Source organism: Rattus rattus, chromosome 5 (assembly GCF_011064425.1).
Source record: "Rattus rattus isolate New Zealand chromosome 5, Rrattus_CSIRO_v1, whole genome shotgun sequence".
Classification (NCBI taxonomy): Eukaryota; Metazoa; Chordata; class Mammalia; order Rodentia; family Muridae; genus Rattus; species Rattus rattus.
The window spans coordinates 43,033,989-43,060,436 of record NC_046158.1 but is presented as its reverse complement, the minus strand read 5'-3'; the positions used below and the strand labels follow the sequence as shown (position 1 = coordinate 43,060,436).

General features: G+C 41.6%; 1 protein-coding gene across 3 annotated transcripts in view; it reads left to right on the top strand.

Moving 5' to 3' along the window:
* Positions 1-219: 219 nt before the first annotated feature.
* Scn3a (sodium voltage-gated channel alpha subunit 3) overlaps positions 220-26,448 on the top strand; it is a 109,196-nt gene continuing 82,967 nt past the window's right edge. For 2 of the 3 annotated variants that reach the window (XM_032903405.1, XM_032903404.1), the window contains exon 1: positions 332-579. The gene's annotated coding sequence lies outside the window, so the exon portion shown is untranslated. Of the gene's footprint in view, positions 580-26,448 lie in introns of all 3 variants that reach the window. The other variant, XM_032903406.1, reaches the window with a different exon arrangement.

Sequence of the window (26,448 nt, the reverse complement as noted above, 5' to 3'; positions counted from 1 at the left end):
GTTAGAGAAGATTTTCTGAAAACATACGATTTCTAATCAAACAACTAGAAAATTAAAAAAAAAAAAGAGGCGTGAAAGGTTAACTGTGCACACTCGTGTGGTAGCTAGGTTACCCCTGCTTCTATCATCTCTCTGCTGTCACCGTGGGGCCCTTACATGATTCATAATGTTTCCACACAGGTTTACCTCCTGCCTTCCAAAGAGATAGGGAATAGCAGGAGTGTTTTGTCGTTTGCGCAATGGCGTGTGTCTGCCAGTAGATGGCAGTGACACGTTGGGTGCTGCCAACCTTTTCTTTTTTTTCTTTCTTTTTTTTTTTCCCTTCCAGGGCCGTTTTCTGATATATGTTGGGTACCATAGAGTGAATCTCAGAACAGGAAGCGGAGGCATAAGCAGAGAGGATTCTGGAAAGGTCTCTTTGTTTTCATGTCCACAGAGAAAGCAAGGGGGAAAAAATTGAATGTAATTTGCAAATCCCTGTGGCCCAAATCTGAAGAACTACAGGGGGTGGCACGGTCCATTCTAACCATCTTGGATGCTGTCCTTTGTTGAGCTGTGATTCCTAAGGCTCTCCATCAGGTAAGCTGACAAGACATTTAATTATTTGGACTGTCGAATCTAGCCGGCAGCTCATCTTCTCCTTTTAAAATCCTCTCCTCCGTGCTGCCATTTTTAAAAATGCCTAATGCTTAAATGTAAATGATAAGAACTCAAGGCATCTTTTGATTTGTAAACTGCTTACTATTCCTTTATCTTTCAAAGGAAACAGCTTCGGTCTGGGAATGGTGATTTACAATACAGACCAGGAATTAAGGAGTGTGTGGTGTGTGTGTCTGTGAAACAAGCAGATGTTTGGGGTTCATTGTATGGAGAGAACATCTGTTTTGTTAGAGTTAATGTCAACCTCTAGGTTTCACGACGACACCGCCTATTCGGGGCGTCTTTACATCATAAATGCTCAGTGAAATTGGAACTATCTTTTCCGTGCTTTAGGGTTTTGTTTTTTGTTTTAATTTTTTTATTTTATTTATTCAGCAGCTCTGGAGAGGTCATATAGCCAGACGGTGATATCAATATGAAGGTGTTTGGCTATTTAGACATTCTCATTTCTCTTCGAAATTTATCCGCATAGGGGGAAAGAGATCACCAAGAGTAACACTAGAACACATTTGATTTGTGAAAAATGAAATGGCCCAAGGATTCTTATATGTTCCATAGCCTCCTGTTCTGTTGCCTTTTAATGCACATAAGCTCGATAGCTGGGTAGGTTTCTTTTCTTCCTGGAACATTTCGTGGTTTGGTTTTTATTATTAGTCCTATTACTACCAATCACCAGGAAAACTCACTTGAGGCCAAATGAGAATAATTTACATTGTGTAGAGTCTGTGCTTGTCACTAAAATATTTTACACCACTCTCATGCTTTATTCAGTTAGCAATCGCACCACTACCACATTAGCAGAAGACCTATAGGCACTAGTTGAAAGTCAAGTTTTTAAGATTATAAAGCTCTGTGTGTGTGTGTCTGTGTGTCTGTGTGTGTTTGTGCGTGTCTGTCTGTGTTTGTGTGTGTGTGTCTGTGTGTGTGTGTGGTGTGTGTGTCTGTCTGTCTGTGTTTGTGTGTGTATGTCTGTCTGTGTGTGTTTGTGTGTGTGTGTGTGTGTGTGTGTGTGGTGTGTACACACAATAGGTATTACAATGTCTCTTTCGAGGACAAAGATCTTCATCATTAGATTTGTGAGAATCTGCATGGAAATATTACATCTAATCTAGTCTGAGCAGTGTGTCCTGTGAGAAAGAAAAGACCTGTGGTTTCAACCCAGGCTCTGGTCAGCACTAAACAAAGGGCCTAAGAAAACAAACCTTGGGGCACCCGAAGTATATTGTTTTTTTCATCGTGTGGCGAACAAACCAAGCAATCTCACTCGGTAAAATTACACTGGGCCCCATTAAAACATTTCAAAATAGTGTCTGCCGCAGAGGAAAGCCCTGTCTCGTGTGTTTCAGAAGAACTCCGACTATAGGATGTAAAGAAAAGTGTTTTCTTGGAAAGGGATTTCAGAAATAAATGCTAATTGGCTCAGCTGTATTGTACAGTGCACGCCGTGCCTGCAGGTGACTGGAAGTGAGTAGCTTTCCCCTTTGTAAATGGCAGAGCTGGTTGGGTGGGCTAGTTTGCATTTATGAATGGATGTGTATATTTGGACCCTGAATGTTACCTACTTGATTTTGTTTTTAAAGTTGCAATGCCTCCTTAGCTCTTCATATGGCTCAGATGCTCCTTCTCTTGTTTGCTTGCCTTGCTTACTCTTCTACGCATTGTGGTCATAACCTGAAAAGCCAATGGGCACGCACGTCTCCACCTTGCAAACCATGCCCTTTGAACTCTTCAGAGATGAAATGTCCTGATTCCATGCCATCTAGAACACATGAGAGTATTTCACTCTTTAAGAAAAACTCGATGGAGATTTCATTGGTAGGATCCGGACGCACATTACTCTTTCCTTCAGTAGGATTCAGCTCTGAGCTGGAAATGGGGATATGGTTTAAGTTTAGCCACTTAAGAGTTTCATGGGCTCCATAGGGACAGCACCTACTACAGAAGTGCCTTCTCCTTCCCTGTGATAGTTGAGAAGTCGAGTCAAAGCCAGATTCTGATTCCTTCAACTTCCTCCTGTTGATTTCTGAGCTCAACTCCATGGGGCAGATCCCTGGTTCTCCTGACTTCAGTATGACCATGAATGGTTCCTTAGGCATAGGGCTAGAGAAGTGGAGAAGTTTTGGCAGTCTTTGGCCAGTCCCTTCTTTGGTAGAAACACCAAGCAGTGGACGGGAAACTGGTAAAGAGCTTAGCAGACAGAAGCAGGTTCACTGTTTCCTAACTAATAAGTAAAGATTTGTAGCCTCTAGCACAGTGCCCATAACACGGCGATGTGCCTTCTTAGAAAACTGTGGAAATGAAATATTTTCTATCCAGGGCTTGGTGACTATTGACTTCCTCTTTCCTCTGCCACCCCAGCGCCCACAGAAAGGAACAGGGATCACTGCTATTATTAGTGCCAGTGATGAAGTACCTTCCACCTCGACAGGGAAGGGTGGAGGGGGATGAAGCCAACACCGGATTTTAGCTGTGGGTAACTGCCATCTTGGAAGAGTGCTTTGGCTGAACATTTGCCAGACCAATGGTGTTACCTGTGACAACGTCAGTTAGTGGAGACCTTGAAGGCCCTTTCTGGAGAGTTCGTGGAACTTCTAGAAGATGGTTCTTCCTGCCCAATGGTGTCATTATGAACTGCCCTGTTCTTGTTTGTCTGTTTCATTTTTCTTTTTAGCAAAATCAAAGCCAAGAGCTTTATCCTTCCTTCATCTTACCTTAAGAGGACTTGCCTTTCAGACAAAAGGCTTCTGGGAAGACCCACAGAGGCGATCTGTGTTTTGGGAAATTACATTTTTTGAAAAGTTACTTCTATAATACTATATGATAATCAGATCACAGCCCCCAAACCTAAGACATGTCTTAGCTCTGACTGAGTCACAAACTCTCTGGGCTTCAATCCTGTTAAGGTCACAGTTAAATGTAGGAAGGCAAAATGCGCCTGATGAAATTGTTGACATGCTCCGAAGGCCCCCGAGTCTCCCTAAAGACTCTCTAAGTGCAGCTTGGTGCTTCTGACAGCTGTGTGCTATAGGGATCTCTGCAAGCCAGAGCTGGGGTGACCTTTCAGCACCCCAGGCCTCCTAATCCTTTCCTTCAACCACCCTGGGCCTCTTTAAACTGACTCCAGTAACTGCGCTGTCAGGTTCATCCTCACGGCAGCCAGGATGACTTAATGGATTCAGGATAGCATAGAGCGGACAGCAGAGAGAGCAGGAAAAGCTTAGCTACTGGAGGGTAACGTTTCTCAGCAGGACAGGCACTGAGCTTGGAATCTGTTGCTAGTCATTTCTCTTGGCTCCAGTTTCCTCCAAGCTCCTGTGAGTCGTTAATTGCAGGGTGAAGTTTATCAGAAACCATCTGTAAGTGCAAGTAAGTAATGATGTATTCTTTTTTTCCAACGAAAAAATGAGCATGGAATGAGATAGTGACATTTCTTGCCTTGAGTGGCTGTGCATGTCACTATTTCTTATTATCTCTCCTGCTCAGAAACTTCGTGAACTTACTTTGTGACAGTGTCTCACTTGTCCTCAGAAGTGGATTGTTTATTTTTGTGCTTATACAGTTGGTTGTTTTATTCACTTTACAGAATAATGAGGATCCGTGGCTCACCTGCTCTTGAAATATAATTAAAACCAGAAACTATTAATTTAGGAACTTTTAGGTTCTGTGGTCGTAACTTCAAATCGATTGGGTTTTTTTAACCTTCATTTGAATATTGCCCCATGAACAATTTTCACAGCCAACTGGTGTGCAACACAGCATCTGGATTCCTATATATTTGGTGTCCAGAAATTTTGGAAAGGAAATGAGTCAGACCTGCTGTTACTGCATCTTGCACCTCTATTTGATCTGGAGGCAACTCTCACCACTCACCTTTACCTGACATATATTTTGCTTTGGGGTGAAGTTATCACATTCTTTGTTTGTCCTTTAATGTGATGTAACAACAAATGGTAGCCACTAAATTCAGGGCAAAATAAAACTGATTTTCACTTTGGTAACTGTGAGGCAATAATAAAAGTTCTCTCACTTGCAAAGCAAAGGAATGCTTTGTTCTATGATCTGCCACAATCACTCTCTGGCTCTCTGGGTCCCTGAAGTTTAAATGTTATCTGAATATATATAATTAGCCTCAGTAAAAATTTTCCACATTTAACCTAAAAATGTAATTTAATTTAACTTTACCTGTTCAACTGGGCATATCAGTTTCAATGTGACAACTATTGATATGTTGTTTTCTTAGGTCCCCATGTCTGTCATTTGAAATTCTGGATTTGAAATGTAAGAAGCTTATAGAAGGAAATTTTTGCCCAAAATATATGAATAAAAATCAGTTACAAAGAGAATATTAAAATGAGTACAGATAAACACGGATGTCATTTATATGGGCATTATGAAGGATTACCAAAGTTCAAAAATTCCTTTGAATGTCTCTGTTATTTCTGTAATAACTGAATTAGAGTTTCATCCTTTTTGAGATTGCATACAGGAAGTCCTCCACGTGATCGAGCTCCCTTCGGGAGCAATGTAAGAGAAATGATGGTGCCTACATTATTAAAGAGTGATTTAATATTGTTTTAGTCAGTGGGTGACTTCAAAGATGAAAAGTCACTCTTTAAATAACTTTGGCCATTTTCTGCCAAGAAGTTCTTTGGGGAATTTTAATTTTCCAGTAGTCAGAATATACTTTATTCTTGAGTTGTGCAGAACATTTTGTACTTGTGCTGTCCCAGGAGTTGGAGTAATTAATTAAATCACAATTCTCATTACTTAGGGCATTGTGACTGATATGACCTTGCATACGGTTTAACAGTACACAGGCTGTGGGCCTAAGCCTCCGTTTGAGAAGTGGCCACTTGTTTGTCAGTTGTCCTGCCTTCTACATGTCTGTGCGTGACATTACTTTTATGAAGTTTTTTTTTTTTCCTCTGCAACTTAAGCTGTTCCAAAGTATCCTAGGAATCTTCTTTGTATTGGAACGATGGTGGGAATGACCTTAAAAAGCGAGGCCAAAGGAAAGGAACCCAACCTTCTGTACAGACCATGCAAGTTTGAGGAATGAGTGAAACTGTTCATGCTAAGGCCAAGGAGGCAGGAAGTTCATTCCAAGCCATTCGAAGACAAGAGAGCGCCATGTTGTCCTGGCTAGGAAACTGCTCGACCAAGTGATTTTTCTGAAAAGCTGAAAATTCCAGAGTTTTAGTAAAATTCCTCTCTATTCTCTTTCTGTCTCCGTCTTCTCTTCCTCCTCCTCTTCCTCCTCCTCCTCTTCCCTTCTACTTTCCCTCCCTCCCTTCTTTCCTTTCCTTTCCTTTCTTTTTGGTTTTGGTTTTTCAGGACAAGGATTCTCTGTGTAGCCCTCTGCATCCTGAAACTCACTCAGTAGATCAGGTTGGCCTTGAACTCACAAAGATCCGCCTGCCTCTGTGTCAGACTAATTCCTCTCTTAATATCTGGTGTCATCTTCAACTTACTTATACTAAGAGACCCATTTGGTAGGAAGAATCTTGTCCTTTCCTGTCCCTCTCTCCAACCTAACCAGTGTTATGCCAGAGACCAAACAAACCAGGCAGAGAAGAGACAACTTGATCGTATGTGGAAGCATTGCCATGTTGGTACCCAGGCTTCTTATGGGCAGCTCCAGCCTCAGCCTGCTGCTCCCTATTGTCCCACGGGTTTGTGCTTCTTTGACGGATGCTTACACCACCATAGCACTTCAATGAGACTCACGGCCACCCCGTTTCCCTTTGGTTGTGTTAATGGTTCCTTTGCTGTTGACATCTTGCTCCTGGTACACTAGTTGGTGCTATGTAATGAAACCATTTCTACTTTGCGCTAAAGCTAGTGAGATATATCATCTATAGCTTTACATACAGAGACCGCACAGACCTTCTTTTTTGCTGTGAATTTTACAATGCTACTGATAGTTTCTTTATATGTCCTGAATTCTATATATTCTCAATGTCTTAAATGTATCTTGTTAGTCTTTATTTAGTTAATTAATGTGCCATAAATCCCTCATGGTGTGTACATGTATATACATGTGTATATATGTGTATGTATGTGTGTATGTATGTATATATGTGTGTACATGTGTGTATATATGTGTGCATGTTTGTGTGTATGTTTGTGTGTGCATGTATGTGTTCATATATGTGTATGTGTGTATGTTTGTATGTGCATGTATGTGTTCACATGTGTGCATATGTTTGTGTGTATATGTGTGTATGTGTGTATGCATATGTGTGCATGTGTGTATATGTTTGTATATGCATGCATATGTATGTATGCATGTGTGTGTATGTTTATGTATGTGTGTGTGTATATGTGTGTATGTGTGTGCATGTGCATATTTGCCTGCAAGTGTGTTTATTACTGTAGCTTGAATCTAGTGCTTCCCACATGCTAGGCATGTGCATTACCACTTAGCTCCATGCTAGCCCAGGATATCTTTTTATCCTTCTGTAACAACAGTTTCCAACAGTTGCACCAGGTTCTACCATCAATCTTTACATATTTGTACCAAAATTGATATAAATTATACCAGCATTGGAGGAAAATGCAAAGTGGAATTTATAATCATTCTGTGTATTACACAGCCCAGGTAATACCAGATTACAGTTCATGTGTTTAGGATGAGAGCCTAGCCATTAAGCAAAAAAATAAAAAAAAAAGTATGGAGTTGTGAAACCTTACTAATTGAAATGCCAACAACGACATCAACAACAGTGATGAGTACAGAAAATACAGTGAAGAAAAAGGGACAGAAGCAGGCTGGGGGCCGGGGATCACTCATCCCGGCCCACACCTCGACTGTACCTGATGGAGAGCTACAAGAACAATGGCTGGCTTCTCCTCTGGCCAATCTCACTGGATTTTCTGGGATTGAGTGTAGGTTCCAAAGTATGTTTAAAAGCATAGTTGAGATATGCAGCCAGATTTTAGCACCAGTTAACCTAAAAACGGCAGAGAAAATTATGCAAAGCTAAGGAACTTCGACTTGAGAGAAGTTAGAGAGTTGAAAGCCATGACTTTCAAAACCATTTTAAGATGCTAATGACTTGGTGTGTTACATAAAGGCAGTAGAGATAGCAAACTGCCCTTATATCCACTTCTACAGAGGAAGCAGTGAGGATAAATGAGCTGACATTGATTCCAGATAGGCAACTTCTTATCCTTACCTCTGAGGGTTGACCTCACCTAAGTGATGGTTATTGAGTACTTTGTGAAGTCATCACCTAGACAGTTGTACTCACTGGGTAGTAAGCGTCCGTAAACCTCAACTCACTTGGCCACAGATTCCCCAACCTCATTTTTCTGTTCTTCATGAAACGCTGTCTTGAGAATGAAGTCTTAAATAATCAAAAAGGAGTGTGTTTATTCACCATGTTTTGAATAACCAGGTCATCCAGCTTGAAAGGAGACCCTTTGATTTCCAATATTTTGAGACTGTTAATTCTTGGAAGCTTTAGAAAGAAATAGGTTCCGCAGAACAACAACAATCAAAGCCAAAATTCTTTGTTAAATGTATTTTCAGAGAGTGGTGGTTTTCTGAAGGAAGTGTCTTATCCTGATCGTTAAATAGGTTAATAATTAAATGCATTTTTAAAAAGACATTCCATTCTTCAGGTGAGTCAGCTTTTTAGCTCCTTAAAGAGACACTTCCTGGTTAACACCTAAGGTGCTTTTCTGTGTTGGTTTGCCAGGCTTCTCTGAGGTAAAGAGCACTCTCTGCCCTTTACAGCAGTTTATATCCTCGTCTTTCCCCTGTGAGGTCCTCATCATTCAACACTACTACTTAACTGGACTGCATGTCTAGCTTCTAACATTCTATTGATCAAGTCAGCAAAGTGTTCAGTATATCAAGAAGGTCTGCTGAATCTTATGTTGAGAGCATCTATATTTTGAAGCAGGTAGTTGGTGCTTCTACAAGTACAAAGAATGTATTACTGGGTTCAAAGTCAGATTTATGTTGAAGGTTTGTGAGCCACTGGGATTAATTCCTTATTTTAAAAGGTTTATCTTTCTAATACACACAAAATAGTTGGGTAATCCACTGTGGAAATAAATATGAATAGTAAGTCAGCAAAGTATTAATATTAATGAAACATCAAAGAAGAGTTCCCTTAAACTTGACAGTGTAGAAAATAAATTTATTGTTGATCATCTATTCCCCTCTACCAACATGACTACAGCTACAAGGATGAATTTGGGTGGGAGGAAACATTTCAACTTTCTATTCAATATCATTTGTGCATTTTGAAAAGAAAGGGTAATATTCAGGAGTCAAAGGAAAGTAGAAGAGCATATGCAAATTCATGATGTTGATACTTGCAAATTAACATAGAAAAATCAAGATATATCACCAGAATAACAAGGGCTCCTTCTTATGTAACTATAAGATACATTTTGACTTCATACCTCGAAGTTGTAACATTGTAATATGCCATTTCTTTACATGCACAGTATTAGTGCTGGTGTCAGACAATAATGGGAATCAAGCTAATAAGAAAGAGAAAAAATACTTTTAAACAGTCAACACCACACAAGAAAGCCATCCAGAAAGTTTTATGCAGGAAGAAATTAATGCTGATTGTTTTTTCTCAATTTCTTCTGATTAAGAACCCTGTACACTAAATATTTAAGACGCAGGAAGGACCGCTTGATGTGGGAACTTTCTGTACTTTCCCATCAAGTTTCTACAAACCTGAAATAGTTCTAATAAAGAGCCTATGAATTTTTAAAATGTGGAGTAGGGGTGGTCACTTGAACAAGGGACTACACAGTCCCATTCAGAATCAGAATTCTGGATCACCCACATCCTCGATGAGATACCTGGTGCGCGTAAAATATCTCCCTTCCCTTCTGCCCTTTTGAGGTTTCCCCTTATGCTTCCTGCCTGCTCCAGCCTGCTTCTTGCTTACTGGATTCTTTGTCTTCAGAAGAGGGAGGACAGAGAGACCACGGTATTGTCCTTGGCTCTTCTGAGCACCTTGCCACTGCAATTCCTATCTAAGACAAAAATCTCACTTACCCGTGGTATAATGGTTCTTCTTTGTCTGCAAAAGTGTCGTTCAGTGACCAGCATCCCTCCTGTCTTTGCATGCGGAGTCCTTCCTCTCTGCCTTCCCCACAGCAGGATGTGGCATCATCCACACCTGAATCAGGCCAGGGCACAGTCTCTTTGCTCTATTTTAGTGCCACTGCTCTCTGCTCAGTGAGAAGGGGAAAATGCAGACTCTCTTGGTCCTGAAGAGAATGGCAGATCCTTGTGAAGATATGCCATTTTTACATTTTCTTTACTATAAAAGTTGACCCTTTAAGGAGCCTTAACCAAGTAATTATTAATATTTCGCTAAAAGAGTGGACAATATTTCGTAGATTTTTTTAAACAAAAACAAAAACCCTCTCATTTGTGTAGAGATCCTCTGAAAAGGATTTGATAAGATAATTTCATATATAGTATTGAATATCCATAGCCAGACATTCAGTGTCTAGATCTATAAAGGATTCAAGTCTACATTTCTGAAAGGCTTTCATAGTATCTAGTCACCAAAAAGCAGATTTAAGTAGAGATAAAGAGAACCTTGGCCCAGTGCTCAGTTCACTCAAATCTTCTCCAAATCAGTGCACACTCTACTGGCTATAACACTCTTGTGTTGGAAACGTTTTTAAAGCAGGGTTCAATGACCCTTGTTGAGAACACCAAGTACTGTCAAACTCTCCAACCCTAATCTCAGAAGAAATGAACATTTGAGTATACTATGCAGAGTCCCAAAGTCCAAGCACAGACCTAGACTTTCCCAGATTTAAAAAAAAAAAGGCATTTTTTTTCTCTTTCTTTTTTCCTTCTCTTCTCTTTCTCTGGGTGATCTTGGGTGCTACCTCTTACTTTTTTCTGCCCCCTCTGTCTCTGTCTCTGTCTCTGTCTCTGTCTCTGTCTCTCTCTCTCTCTCTCTCTCTCTCTCTCACACACACACACACACACACTGATCACTTTCTTAAATCTTGTTTCTGGAAGGCAGGAGTCAGCGGCACATACTGTATGATGTCACACCGTCCCTGTGTACCACCACTAGGTGACTTTGGCCTCTGGTGTGAGAGTCAACTCCTCTCAGGACATTCTTGTCAGAGAAGGCCTCACCATGTGCTTGGCCTTGGGTTAATGAAGAATCACCCAGCACACAATTCAGAACTTCTCAAATCATCCCATCCTTCACCGGGGTTTGCCCCTTGCACTGGTCTGAAGGAAGTGATCCAAGCCTCCCTGGTTGGGAGAAGATAAACCTCCAGCTTCTCTATTTTAAACCTCAAGTGGGAGAGGTGGCTGAATACCTGTAGGGAATCCAACATGGCCACTTTGAAGTGATACAAGCAGGTCGTACCTCAAGATCCCAGTCTAAAGTTTCCTCAGGTTGCCAAGCAGAAAAGGCAATCGACTCTCAGCGCTCCATGGGGAAAACAGTGTGCTGTCATTTTGATTCAGTCAGTAAACAGTCTGTGTTTGCCTGGAAAGAAACTGCCTAAAGCACACGGTACCAGCGAGCAGTAGCAGAAACGCTGCTAAGGGCAAGTCACAGGGCTGTCAATATGGCTGATGTTACAGTGGGTGTAGGGATCGAGGACTGGCCATTTGTCTGAGTGTGTTGTCTGCTTTCTATTCGCGGTGTTAACAATTTATTTCGAAACAGAAAGCATCCCATAATTCTGTTGTGCTCAGATGGAAATGTAAGGTTTGCTCCACTGCACTCACACCGAGAATGCTCGCTTCGGGCAAAGCCAGTTTATTCACTGGAGTATTTCTTCACACAAAAATCTCATGCCCTGAGGACATCAGTCTGATTAAAGGAAATAGAAAACTGTCAATCCAGAGACAAAGACCCTCTCTGTTAGGACTTCTCAGAACATGGAATAGCCCTCCCTGAAGTAATACATTCTCGAGAGCGCTTAGCGTGTTCCAGGCACTGTTTCAGGACTATGGGATGGATGGCTGCATGCAGGAGGGTGAGGGTGTGAGGGAGCCCTCTTTACGAAGAAGCCACTATCCCATGGAAAACAACAAGGCCCGCACGTATGCCTTTGAATTTTCTAGATGGTGACACCAAAATTGAAAGAGGAAGAAAATTCAAAATAATTTTTATGGATGCTATGTTTTATTAAAGATAGCATGTCCAATATATAGCAGTGTTATTTCAAAATTTGGCACCACAATTCCAGTGCTGAGTCTTTATGTGTGATTAGCGGATATATATTAGACAGACACTTTCAGAATTCAAATTAGGCAATGGTATTCAGCACTATTTCTTTATTGAACAGTTTTCTAACTACTGTAAGTAGTCAGAGTCCTTTTAGCCTGAATGACTTTGCTAGCAGACAGAGAGGCAGAAACGAATCTTTGCAAGGAAACAGAACACGGAGTTTAATTACTGTATGAATTCAAACACAAGCGTACTTTGAGAGGCCTGAGAAAGGCAAAGGTGACTTCTGATTGAGAACTGCTGTGCTCTGTGCTGTGGAACCTCAAAGTCTGACTCAAGCCAAGCAGAAGGAGCCCATTTGAACCTCACGCCAGAATCCAGGGGCTTTGTAGGGAGTGGAAAGTAGGTCACTTTACCTGTGAAGTAGATGGGTTAAGTGTTTACAGAGAAGTTGGTCACTTTTCCCAAGAAAAGGCCATTGGCCTTTGTGGCCTGTGGCCAGTTACTGCCCCACCTTGCTCAAGATTGTTGGTATAACTTAAATATGAGGCCACTAGTCCACATGTATCCTGTCTGGTTGTTTTGAACTCATTAGCGCCTGGCATACAGTAAGTGCTTAAGCATTGCTCTCTCTGCCATCATTATTGTTTCTCTAAGGTGTTTTGGCGTGAGATACTTGGAATTAAACATTCCTGCAAATTGGCTTTCCTGCAAAGAGAATCCAGTAAACGGCAGAGTTATATAGGTCTGTCTTTGGGGTACACAGTATTATAATGCATGTTTGATCCGGACTGAATAGGACGACACAATAGGAACATGCTGTACCTAGAGGGAATGTGGCTTTGTTGTTGCTATGAATCCTTTTCCTGTTTTTTTCATCCTAACGGGTGAACAAGCTACCTTATTTACTTAACCGACTCTACATCATTGCACACTTCCGCTTTCATAAAATGTCTGCATGCATAGGAAATGGGACTTTGAAAAGTGTGTGTGTGTGCACGCGCGTGTGTATGTGGTGGTGGGGCAGTGAATTTCCTCTTACTAACTCTAAATGCAAAGCCGTGAAATGTTTGGTGGGAAAAAAAAGACTTGAATCTTGAGTGATCCAAATAAAATCCATTGAGCCCTTAGCAAGCGCTGTGCGTGATGTTCCAGGAACGTGGGATGGGTGGTAAACAGAATGATCCCCACAAGAGGGCAAACACCACACCATAGACCAGCTTCTGGGAGGCATGCGCCACCCCAAGAGGCAGCAAATGACTAATCAAAGTTACAACTAAGGTATGCAGCATATGCTAAGGGGACTCGGGGTTAAGCAGGGTTGAGAATTGATGAGGTAAACAGGTCTCTTTACTAAGGCAATTTTGGTCAGTATTTGAAGGCGAGTCCGGAGTTCTCCAGCTCCCTAAAGGAGAAGCATTTCAGGAAAATGCAGTCTATAGGCTTCCAGGCCTAAAGGAGAACCAGAAGCTAGTTTGCAGGCAACGTGAAGCGGGCAACTTTTTTTTTTTCTCTGTGCAGCTGCTGGAGGGTTCTGTGCAGAATGACATGATTGAATTTCTGTTCTCCCAAGATCACTCTGGCTGGTGGGATTAAAATAGGCTATGTGGCAATCAGGCTGGAGGCAGGGAGACAGAAAGCCATTGGTGGCTTCTGTAGAAGCACTGCCATCAATCACTTCAAGGCTCAAGGTCCCGTGGAGTCACACTGCATGACATTGAGTGGATAAATGAGACAGGGGAAGCTATGTTTGTCATTTCTGAGAAGTCATTAAATGAGAGGCGTATTACATATATACCCGGGACATTGTGTGTGTGTGTGTGTGTGTGTGTGTGTGTGTTCCTAACTTTAAACAAGAAAAACAAAATATTGCCGACTGTGTTGGTGCACGTCTGTAACTCCAATACTTGGGAAGAGGAGGCAGGAGGATCACGTGTTCAAAGCCATACTTAGCTGTGCAAGAAACCAGCCCAGGCTATATGAGGTCGTTTCTCAACCCAACGAATGCATAGCTCTGCCCACACTGGGCTTTCTTTTCTGTGCATATTAATCATAAATTAAATAGCGGCATCCTCACTACTCTCTTCTCTCTGCTCTCCCTTTCTTTGCTTTGTCTCCCTTTTTAATACTGATTCTATGAACTAGGCACGACCGTGGTGCTTGTGGCTTCTAACCAAGCATGTCAGCACCAGTTGTGTGCGAGTTAGAAATGCAGAACAAACCTTACCCAGCCCAGCTGTTGCTGCACTTTGGGGAGGAGCTGGGAAAGCTTTGCTGTAACCATAAGCCCTCTAGGTAATTCTGAGGCTGTGCTTCATGAGCCCTGTTATAAACTAGATTAGAGGTGCCAGATGGCTTGAAAGATCATTTCCAATCTGAAGTTGTTTTATTGATTAGTTCAATATTCAATACTTATTTTCGGTATCAAATTAAGGATATCTCTATAGGAAAAAAAAAAACAGTTATTCACAAGTGTAGATCAATGCTTAACACCGAGTAAACTTTTTTTATTTTTTGTTTTTTTTTTTTTTTTTTTTAACAATAGATGAGGAGAGTTTATTTTATTTATGAAAGTTGCATGCTTGGGGTTGGGGATTTAGCTCAGTGGTAGGGCGCTTGCCTAGCAAGCTCAAGGCCCTGGGTTCAGTCCCCAGCTCCGAAAAAAAGAAAAAAAAAAGGAAAGTTGCATGCCTATCCAACTGTACGGTATTGTTTTCGTTTATCAAGACAGGGTTTCTCTGGGTAGCCCTGGCAGTCCTGAAACTCATTCTGTTGACTAGACTGGCCTTGAACTCAGAGCTCTGCCTTCTTCAGTCTCCTAAGGGCTGCACCACCCCACCCTACCCCCAGCAAGAATAAATGAAACTTTTAAAGTAAATACCTAAATCAGTGTGAGTTTTTAATTATCATATTTCTGCTTCTTTGATAAGTGCCATAATGGTGGGTGGGTTATTTTGTGGTTGTTAATGCTGCTTTGATGGAGGTTTGTTTCTTCATTTGGTTTTGGTTTGGGTTTTAACCGGGATCATGTTCAGCAGAAAGTTCAAGACAGGGAAACTATTTTAAATGCATACATGACACAGCACAGTTAGGACTCGTGGGTTAATTAGCTGTCCTTTTAGAATGGGCATTTAGTTTTGAATCTCCTGAGTCCAACCTGTTGAGAGTAAAGCCATCCAGGGGATTTTACCTAAGGAAAAAATTTATTTTAAGTAAACATGGACTACCATGCTTCAGTTTGCTGCAAGGAGAATGGCAGGTACAATGAGGGCTGGATGTGTGGTTGGTTTCCTAGGCACTGCTCGGTATTTCCCACCTGAGACATTTGGCCATATAAAGCCACCTTCATGATAAAGACCGCAAGTCTCAAAATCAAAGAAGCAGGTGTAGGTGGGGCTGTTACCTAGTTACGGAAGTGGAATAGGATTGTCCCTTTCTCATGCCAACATTGCCTGTGGGTCCTTTTCTGAGCTGCCTCAGTCTCTGAACCAAGCAGGGAGGAAGTAAGATTTTCCAGGCCAGTGACCTCCAGGATGGTTTTGAACTGGAAAGTTTGAAGCAGCCCTATGTTATAAACACAGAGGAAGATACAATGTATCGCAGAAGGATGGTCAAATCAATGCAATGCTAGCGAAATAGAAATATTAAAACCCTAGGAGGGGACCTGGGAAGACAGCTTAGTGGGTAAAGTGCTCGTTCTGCAAGCAAAGGAACAGGAATTTGAATCTCCAGCTCCCATATAAGAAGCTGGGCTTAGCAAGGCTTCCATGTTAACTCGTGTTGGAGACTTGATGGTAGGAAGAGAGAAAGGTGAGTTCTGGAACGAGGTGAGCAGCCGGTACAGCCAATTAGTTTTGAGCCCTTGGCTCACTAGGAGATCCGCTTTTTAATAATTAGATAGTGAACTGCTGCGCTCTGAATGACTCCAGGGATTGACCTAAGTGATAGAATGAAGGTGATAAAATGAAGAAATGACAAACAAGTGGACACACCAAAACCTGGGTCAGGTAGGATGGGCTGTCGTGGAGAAGCTGCAACATCCCGTCCCAGAAGCTTAGTATATCTGTTTCATACAGTTGAACCGGGAGGTGTGGTTACTGCCTACAGCTGAACAAAAAGGGGAGGGGCTTGTTATATACTGATAAACAGGGAAGCAGGGTTGCCATATACTCTTCAGCAAGAGGGAAGGTTTATCTGATCTTGGAAGGAGCAATCTATAGGGAAACAGTCTTCAGGAGGTAAAGATCTCAGGGGAGAAAGCTAAGGTGGACTTGTTTTGCACACATGGCCAACATTTGCATATGGACCAGAAGAAGGCTTTCCTGCCTCACTGACCCTTCCCGAGGGAAGACTTGTCAGTTCCCATGGGTTGGAGCACTGGGGTACTTGACATGGCCATGCCTATGTCAAACCACACATATTCACCCTCTGCACGGACATGATGGGAATAAGAACACAAATTCACGCTTCCCAACCACAAAACTTGGGGAATCAGAACATATTAAAAGCTTAATAAGCTGTCAGGACAAATGCAAGTTACTATAGTTGACTATAAAAACCTCAACTTTAATTAGAAAATTTAATTCTTGATGCTAGTGATATCAAATAAAAAAGAAGAATTTGGATTAAAAAATGCTTCAGGCTCTACAGCTGGTATCATTGACCAGTTTCAGGAAAAAATTCCCAACATGCCCTTTGAGCTACCACTTCCTCAATTATGCAGTGCAGTTTCTCAGGGGAGTTTCTAGAGTGCTGAAATTCTGGTAAGATCGGCTCAAAGGTAGGCTCCCCATTTAAGGAGGCTCTCTCTGTTCCACATTCAGCTTCGTTCACAGGAGAGCCATGTATATGAACCACTGTATTCCATTCTCAATGAAATTCACTGTTCTGAACTAGTGTTACCCAACAGCAGACTTACAATTAGGCCTCTGCTAAATTAACTTTGGATGCCTACTGAGTACCCTGCCCATTGTTTCTTAGGGTAAGTGTGAAGAAAACTGTCATTTCTCCAGCTTAGTTCTTAGAATAAATTTGTCTCTTTGTGCAGGATTTTTGGAAATTTGTATACAATTGCAGATACCTGGATCCTGTCTGACCCCAACCAACCCAATGAAGTTGGGTGAGCAGGGAGATGGAGAGGATCAGGAAGGAGGTGGGGGAGGGGTAGGAATATGATCAAAATATGTTGTATGAAAATCTTATGAATAAGAAAGAACTTATATATTTTTTAAGTAGCCTAGGTGCTGGAAATAAGTGATAAAGAGCACTGACCACTTTTCAAGAGGACCCAGGTTCAATCCCCAGAACCTATATGACAATTCATAACTGGCAGTAACTCTAGTCCTAGTGCATCTGATATGGGTGAACAGGTAAAAGCCACAGAGCCTGCCTGAGTTCAAGCCAATATCCACGTGCTGGAAGGAGAGTGCCATGTTGCCCTCACTTCCACATGGGGGCTAGCATGATATGCACATGTGCACACGCTAACTAAAATGTTTTTGAAAATAAAAATCGGCCTAATTGATTTCTATCCTGAAGTTCGGGTGTCTAATTTTATATCCCCGTCTGTAAACCATGGCTCACTTTCGAAAATAACTGAGATAGAAGTCACATTAGGATACAATGTAGCCAGGTTTGGTGTGACAGACCCGAAATCCGGGAGGCTGAGACCAAATAGCGAGTACAAGGCTAGCCTGAGCTAACAGTGACCTTCAAGACAGTCTGATCTGGTCATTGAGTGATACTTTGTCTCCAGAAGTAAAACAGAGATGGGCGTGGCCACACATGCATATTATCACAGAATATTAGGAGCGGAGGCAGCCTATCTGAAGTGCTGAGTCTGATTCAGCTACACAGGGAGTTTGAAACAAGGTTAGAGGAGACCCTGTCTTAAAATACTAAAATTAAGGGGAAAAAAGATGCAATTCCTATCAGAGTGGGAGGCCACATGTAACAATCGCTGCTCTTTCTGGTGGGTACTTGAGATTAGAAAAATTGTCCTCCCACTTGAAGCCTAAGCCAGCAGATACATTTCCTCCAGTTTGTAAATACAGTTTCCTAAGAATGGGGAAAGAGAGAGACCAGAGGTAAGCCAGAGCCTTCTGGGCTGGGGTTTGGGGGTGCACAGAGACTCACCTCTTCTCTGCTCACACCCCACCTCCTCTATGTCCCCAGCGAAGACCTTTCAAAGACTTGAGAAATATGACTAAGCTGATGGTTTGGTTATTTAAAGTCATTCTCATTATATTTCAAGCTAGAGGCCAGAGTATTTAAAATCTAATTACCTGTGAGTCCTGAAGTCAAGGGAAGCAGTGTTCAGCAACAGTGTGTCTGGGAAGGAGAAACATTAGCAATTATGGGATGGCTGTAATTTTGGTGTAAAGCTTAAGTCTGGGAATGCATGCCGCTGTCTGGTAGAATATGTTACACTTCTGGCACTTGGACATGATACCTGAGGAAATCGATTTAAAAGATAACAGGTTTAATTTGAGCTCGTTTCTGGAGTCCATGTTGGTATAACCCTGTCAGTGGCTTTGGGCCTGTGGTGGCAGAGTTCAGCATGTCCAAATTCTGGAGTAAAGGCTTGTTCACCTCGTAATGGTCAGAAATAGAGAGACAGGAAGGGGAGGAGCAGGCTCTCAATATCTCCTTCAAAGCTATGACTCCACTAACCAAACTCTTCCTGGTATGCCTATCCATGACCCCATGGACTAGGGACCAAGTTTTCCATCAGTGTGCCTTTGATGGATACTCCATATCTAGTCTCTATCACATGAGAAAAGTAATATCTGTGATACTATTAATTCAACCAATGCTACTAAAAACTCCCAGCTTTTATGGAAAACCCAATTTATATAAATTCACATATGTGTGTGTATATATATGTATGAACACACACATTATATATATATAATGTAATTATATATATATATATTTTATAAAATATATATATATAAAATTTAACCCCATTCGAAAAAACAAAGTTTCTAGATACAATCCTCATTTACATATTTGAAACTAACACCTAGATTGGTGAGGTGATACATGACGTCATACACCCAGAGAACAGGCAACACTGTTGTTACCACAAAGTAAAAGGATGGAAAGGAATGTCTAGGTCGGGTCACAAAGGCATATCCAGTTTTGGCTAAAGTGGTTCTAAGTCACTGAGAGATGCTGACAGCGTTTAATAATATTCTGTGTCTGGTGACAGGATAGAACAGAAGATTGGTAGCTTTGGAGAGCATTCATCTAGAGACAGAAATTTTAATAGATCTTATGAAAATTTTAAAACAAGGATTTAAATTTTTGCCAGAAAATAGAAAATGGGAATTTCTTAGTAGGCATTGTGGATGTTGTGTAAGTGAATTAAGGCAGGCAATATTTTAAATATCAACTTCCGAGTATAGACTAGTTACCTTGATTGTAGACTAGTAGTGTTTACTGAGTTAGCCTATGATAGGTCATCACTAATAGAAAGAGGTCTGATGGTTATTTTAAGTTAGTATAGTGTTCTGGTTTCATGTGCTTGTCTAAAAGTTACCTTTAGGAGCCACTGAATATGCTTTGTCTTACCTTAATGAGTCAATGAAACCGATTTCCTGATGGAGAAGAAAAGTGAGAGGCGCTAGAGAATCCCGGGAATGTCTTGGCTCCCTCTGTGCTCTTTGAGACATTGGAGAAAAAGAAGCGAAAGTGGAGGGAGTAAAAGCAGAGAGGAGCAGAGGAAGCAGGAGGCAGGACAGATCCCTCCACCTGCCACTTGTCTCTAGAAAGACTGAGTGAATCTGAGCACCTGGAGGAGAGGGTCCACCCGCACCCTAGAGTCCTAGCAGTAGTTCCTGGCCCCTGCTTACTATAGCATGCCAGGGCTACAAGGATCAAATGGACCACTTTGCATCAAGTCTGCTTTTCTGATCAAAAGCCCCAGGTAAACCAAGTCTCCAACCCAGGACCCAGAGTCAGAGCACCAACACCCTGCCAGCAGCCAGCCTACCTGGCTAACTTCGCTGTGTTCTCTTTTCACACAGATTATGAAGAGGCAAGCGAGCTGAAGTCAAGCACACCCGAGTTAGTCAGCAATGACATATCTATCAAGGAGTCGTGGCAGAATGACTTGCTGGGGGGAAAAACACAGAATCTCTTCTGGGGGTGTTGTAAGAATAAATGAGATCATCCCCAGAAGGGGCCTGGGGCTTTTCCAAACAGAGGAACCGTGACTCTCAAAGTACCTCACCTATTACTTAGAGTAAAATTTGGGTTTGTGGAAAGCAAACTGAAATTTTTATTGCTAACTCGGACAGCTGTACCCAAACAAAAAGAAGGCAGTAAAGTATTGTTTCTCCCCACCCCCTATCCAGTGTATTCTGCCAAAGGAATGGATGAGGTGTGGCAGGTGTGGCCCCAGGGCGGACATGGAATGACACCAAAAGCCAGAAAGAGAAATGAACCCAGCTCTATTTCTCTTTCCTTTAAGAGGGACATTTGTTCTGTACATCTTATAGATTGCCTAAAATTGTGTTTACTTTCGAACTTATTATATTTATTTGGTAATTGGAGTCATAGCTCACCTGTCTCTACTGGGTCAAGGACATCCAAACGGGTGACTCGTATTTGATTTGCGCTGGCTTCTGCACTGGCTAGGTGTTGAACTGACCAGTAAGTACTTGTTTGTTTGGTATATCAGCAGCAACTAACTAGGAAAACTGTCGGAACGGATTGTCATCAGGAAGGATGTTTATTGGACATAACAGGCAGTGCAGAGGTTGTTTGGGTCCAAGAGCTGAGCCGTCCATCAAGAGCCCAGGGGTAAACATGTCTCCGTGATCGGCCACACTCACTGTGTCAGCTCTGCCCTCAAAGTGGCATCCGCTCTGCTTGGAAGCTGGCTGAGACAATGCTACGGATGGGACTGGGATGCAGAAAGGTGCAAGACAGAGAGAGGATGCCTTCCCCTCATTCCATTTCTAGCTTCTCCAGCCTGCCCCTTGACCAACCGGCCTCGAAGAAGTTCATTGGCCAGAATGGGGTTACATATCATTTCCTTAAGCACTGATTGCAGTAGAGCTTGGAGGAGGTATCCAGGGTGGAGAGCACACTGGGGCTCACACAGAACCTGCTTCAATTTGCAAACATTCAGCAAGAAATGTCAAGGGCTATTAAAGCCAGTAAGGCTGATTCCTGTATAACAAGGTTGGCTTAATTGTTGTCATTAGTTGGCTCTTGTCTCCTCAGCTTAAAGTGATCTGATAAGGACAAAGTCACAGAGAACATCAGCCTCTGTAAGCTAATTATTAGTTCCTAGATGATTGTTCCAAAGACAGGTTGAACTCGGGCTTTCTTTCCCTGAAACCCCCTACCCCCCCATGATATGAGCCAATGGAAACAAAAGACAATGACGAATCCACTCATTCAACAGGAAATTAGTAAATAGTGCTCATGTGTTGACAATCCCTCGTCATTAGATTGTGAGGGAACATGAGCAAAAGAAAGAATTGCATTTGACTTTGGCAATGGCGTGGCCCTCTGGCCACAGACTTACTTCTTAATGGGTTTAGTCATTCTAATAGAGGTGCCAAAGTCTTTGATTAAACACTGAGAGATACATGACCTAGAAGAACAATCCTAGGGCTTTCGCTTGACTTTATACAACTCAGAAGTCCTCTGCGTATACGCGAACATGTATTAGTTACGTATGTGGCTAGTATTTTTATCGTGTATCCCTTTACGAATGTGTCTAGTGTTTATTATCAATGCTTTTCTGTTTTCGATATTTTCTACCTGAGACCTCTCTATTGAAAATACAGATTCTACACATACCAAACCCGTACTAAGATGCCTAACCTCCTAACTCCATGTCAGTAAATATGATTTAAGAATCTGGTCATTTCACAGTCTTAGAAATGTGGCTTTTTGTCTGAACTATCCAGATTTGAATATTGGTTTCTCAGCTTGCTGACTTCGAAATTTAGACAAGTTATATAGTTGATATGAACCTATGTTTATTGATCTGTAATATAAGAAGAAAACTAGTATCAATAGAGCAACATTGTAATCAACATGACAAATTTGCTATGGGACTAAGTTTATAGACATCAATTACTTGGGTGTGTCAGAGACATACAAATGATTTAACAGAGTTCTGTTATTATTATGGAATCTCAAGGCCATCTGGCTAGGAAATTAAACCAGCCAGAAATTATTTCAAAGCTCTTTTGAAATATTGAAAGTAGTATGCCACTCTACTTGTGGATATCTAGTAGCTATTGAACCAGTGTGCCAAATGCTCAATGTATATGTTCAGTAAAGAACATCATGGTGTTTTCATGATACTAACAGAATCAATAAAATTATAAGGTGGCTAGCAGTCCTAAATGAGGGTTCTGTTGGAAAAGACAGGTGTAGGCGTTACTCAGTGGCCAAACACTGAACTTGCTTTCCAGCAGTGAGCCCAGATTCAATCCCCAGCAGGCATGCAAATGTGCCTGCTTGTCCTGCCCCTCTCCCTCCTCCCCTCACTCAAAGGAAGAAGTGAAACTGCTTTTTCAGGTTGAGGAGGATCTAACTTAGTGGTAGAGTGTTGCCAAGGATGCCCAAGGACATCTCAGCACAACAACAACAAAAGTTTCCTTAGCAGTGGATATTTAATTAGTTCATCTTATCTTTTAGATTCTGCCTTTACTATAAAAATCTCTTGTTGATACCAAGGACACAGCACATATTTTCTTGGGCAATGGGTCCAAGTTTTCCTGTTAACTCATTCATCATCATGAAAATACATTGTGAAGTTTTTGTGGTATTTCAAGTTCTGGGCATAGAGCAACTTTTCATCTTCAAAGATGGTAAATTTATAGACTTCTGACTTAACAGACCAGAACTAATCGATTTTGTCTCCAGTACGCATTGAGAGAGAGAGAGAGAGAGAGAGAGAGAGAGAGAGAGAGAGAGAGAGAGACTTACGTGGAGGGAGGAGTGAGACTATTAACCGGTCATGTATCTAGCAATGAAATTTTCTAAATGTCTGCTCTGAAAATTTTCATGAGAAGTCAGGGACCACATGACTAGCAACGATGCGTGCTTTGCCTCGATAGGTCCACAGCATGTCCCTAAGGTTTACTGTGTCGTTTTTCACACACTCTGATCCACTAACAACTAGTGGAGTATATAACCATGGTATTGGCTGGTTTCACAAACATTCCTGAGCTTATGAACGAATCCTCGCACATTGATATGGAAAATAAAACTGAACAGCCCAGATTAATTTTTCCATTGTCTCTATGCACAACTTAGATCTTTAAACTCCGATTGTAAAATAGCTGGATTCAACGCAACATGACAACTGGAAAAATCTAATTCAACAAAAATGGACTATGTAGACAATTTTGGCCTCAAAGAAACATACATGTTTGGCCACAGCCACTTCAGGAGATAGTGTTTAGCTTTTCTGGGTCTGTTTCTTATTTTTCTTAAGAGGAAGACTTCAGCTAATTGCTGGACCCAATACATGGCCTCTAATTGACTTCTTTGAGCTTTCCATTCTGATATGTAGGTAATCACTCTGACTTGACCTCGCCTGACACCCTCCATGTCCCTCTCCTTCAAGACCCACGGTCATGTTTGCTCTTTCCATCTTCGCCCGTTGCTCTTAAATGATGTCATATGAGGTCTCTTAATCAACATTTTTCCAGCTCCGTCCGACAGCTTTTCTGCATCTCAGACACATATTTTAATTATGTACCAGCAGTCCCTCAGGCACCTACCACTCAGTAAGTGCTGAAGAGAATTTATTATCATGCTTTATAAACCTCCTCCTCTGCTCTCCTGGGCTATTGTCAGTGTGGCTTACTCCAGAGACCTGGGGCTGAGGTGCAGCTCACATCAAGTCAGCCATGAAAGCTCACTGACTCTCTGTGTCCTATAATCGTGTCTTGAGTAGACACATTGGCCATGATTTTTCTTTTTGTTTCCCAGCTGACTGGCCTCCTCTCTCTATGGGCCCCTGTGCTCATCCTTTGGGTGGATTTTAATATGTAAATGTCACATATGTCGCCCTTGCTGTAATTCTTTCTATTACAGAGTGAGGGCATGTGGAACATACAAAGACTAGCACCCTGGTCTAATGCAGCCGAGTGGCCAGAGTCCTTCTGTAATCGTGGAACCCATGTCTGTTCATACAGGCTGTGGCCATACCCTCTCCTCCCCTTTTGATAACTGCTTCCTTCTGGAGAACTGTTGTCAAGGACACAATGGAGGTCTTAAGAATCCTTTATGGGGAAGACTGAAGCTACTCTGTTTTCATAATCACATCAAGATCCCATTTGCCCTCTCTTTTGAGTTAGCTTTTGACATTGGTCATTCAGTAGTTGTAGAGGTTGAGTGTCAGTGAGAAAACAATAAATAAAAGTCAGATCACAAAAGAAACTTCTGATGAGCAATCAGTCTCAAGCCTAAAGAACCCACATTTTAATGATCTATATAATTAAACAGAAAGCCACCAGATTGTCTCTAGAAAGAGCTTAGGGGAATTATTGGAGTGAGAAGCCAAGCAAGTTGGCTCTTTTCTCTTTCTGTCTCTCTGTCTCTATCTCTGTTTTTGTCTTCTCTCTATCTCTGTTTCTGTCTCTGTCTCTGTCTCTCTCTCTCTCTCTCTCTTTCTCTCTCTCGTGTGTGTGTGTGTGTGTGTGTGTGTGTGTTTGTATGTGTATGTGAGAGAGAGTATTGGATGTATGTGAATGTTTGTGTGTGTTGAGTGTGTGTATGTGTGAGTGTGTATATGTGTGTGAGTGTGTGTGTACGAGTATGTGTGAGCATGTTTGAGTGAGTGTATGTGTGAGTGTGTGTGTGTGCATATGAGTGTGTTTGCGTGAGTGTATCGTGTGTGAGAATGTGTATGAGAGTGTATGAGTGTGTATGTGAATGTGTATATATGAATGTGTATGTGAGTGTGTGTGTGTGTTTCATGGAACACCATTTTCACTTGAAAAGATCACTGACAAACAGTGATATTCACACTTGGGTATTTGTCTCATATATTCAAAAAATGAAGAAAAGGAAAGCCTGTCGCTCAGAAAAAGCGAATGACAGCATTTGTTGTCAGTGTTAAAACTGGAGCTCTCAAGAGCAGTTGGAAGTTTGGAAAGCTCTCACCTGCCACTCGGAGCCTGACAACCTTCAATACACTGAGACTTTTCTCATTCAGTCTCTGGTGACTTTTCTCGTGCACTCTTTGGCAACATTAAGGAATGTTGCTTTACAAATGTCATATAATGAAATCCATCAAAATTTGAAAGATTTGCATAACAATGTGTTGATATCTTCCAAATGAATCATTTATGATGGTATAAACACATGCATAATTGTGCAAAAGATATATTCAGAAGACTAGATTTGATCAAAAGTTTGTGGATGCTGTTTCCAATTTCACAAAGAAATCAATGTAATGACTTATCATTTGTAGACCCTTGATTTGATAGCAGAGAAAAATATTCTCAGTTCCTTAAAGAGGCAATTGTCTGGTTGCAGATAAACCAGTGAAGGGATAGTAAAGGTTCCAGAAATTCAATCATCCGGAAAGCATTTCTCTGAGATCTCTGTTCTTCTGAGCATCAAATTTGGGGTATTAAATTCTGTGATCCAGATCCACAATAGGAAACATCAAACGGCAACCTTCCCATTAACCAGCAGAGGACTATGTTTGCTTTGCTCACGGGTATCTACATGCAAGCTCTTTGCTTTTTAATCAAGAGGCTCATCCCTTTTTTATTGTTTTTGTTTTGAAAAGATAGCTCTGGAGACAATATGGCATACACTTCACAGTACCTCTGACTTGCTAGTCCTCCTGTTGACTGCATCCCTCAGTCTCAATGCTGACCTGAGCATGTTGCTCAAGACCCTTAGTGCTCTAGAGCTTGCCTAACCTTCCGGGTTTACGTCACACCAATTTTTTATGCAAGTTGGTGTCAACCTTAATGAACTACTGAGACTTCCTACCAAGCTCTTCATGTTCTCTCTCTCTCTCTCTCTCTCTCTCTCTCTCTCTCTCTCACACACACACACACACACACACACACACACACACACACACACACTTGCTCAGTGTCTCTTGTGACGTATCTTCTCGCCAACCCTTCCCAGACTGCCGCCACCATTACCATCACCTGTCAAATCCTGTTTAGTCTATAAAGCCTACCACTCCTTCTGGAACATGTTGTGAACCATACCTCTCCCTCCCTTTCCTAGTCAGAATAAATTGATCCAATTTGTGAACTTCAGAGAGCCAGTTGTGTATGTACTGTATTTTAGATATCTGTATTAGCATCTCTTAGCATCTTATCTTGCGTTGGTTCTCAATCTTCTCAAGGAAAAAGGCTGGTGAATATTCTGATATCTCGATAGTCCACAGAAAGTTTCTGGTACGTATTATTTCTGTGATGAATATTCCCTGAATAAATAGCCCAAGGGTTCCTTCTGGGTATCAAATTCTATGATTCAGCTTCACAATAGGAAACAGTAAATGGCAATTTTCCCATTAGCCCGCAGAGGGCTATGTTTGCTTTGCTCATAGGTACCCACACACAGGCACTTTGCTTTTCAT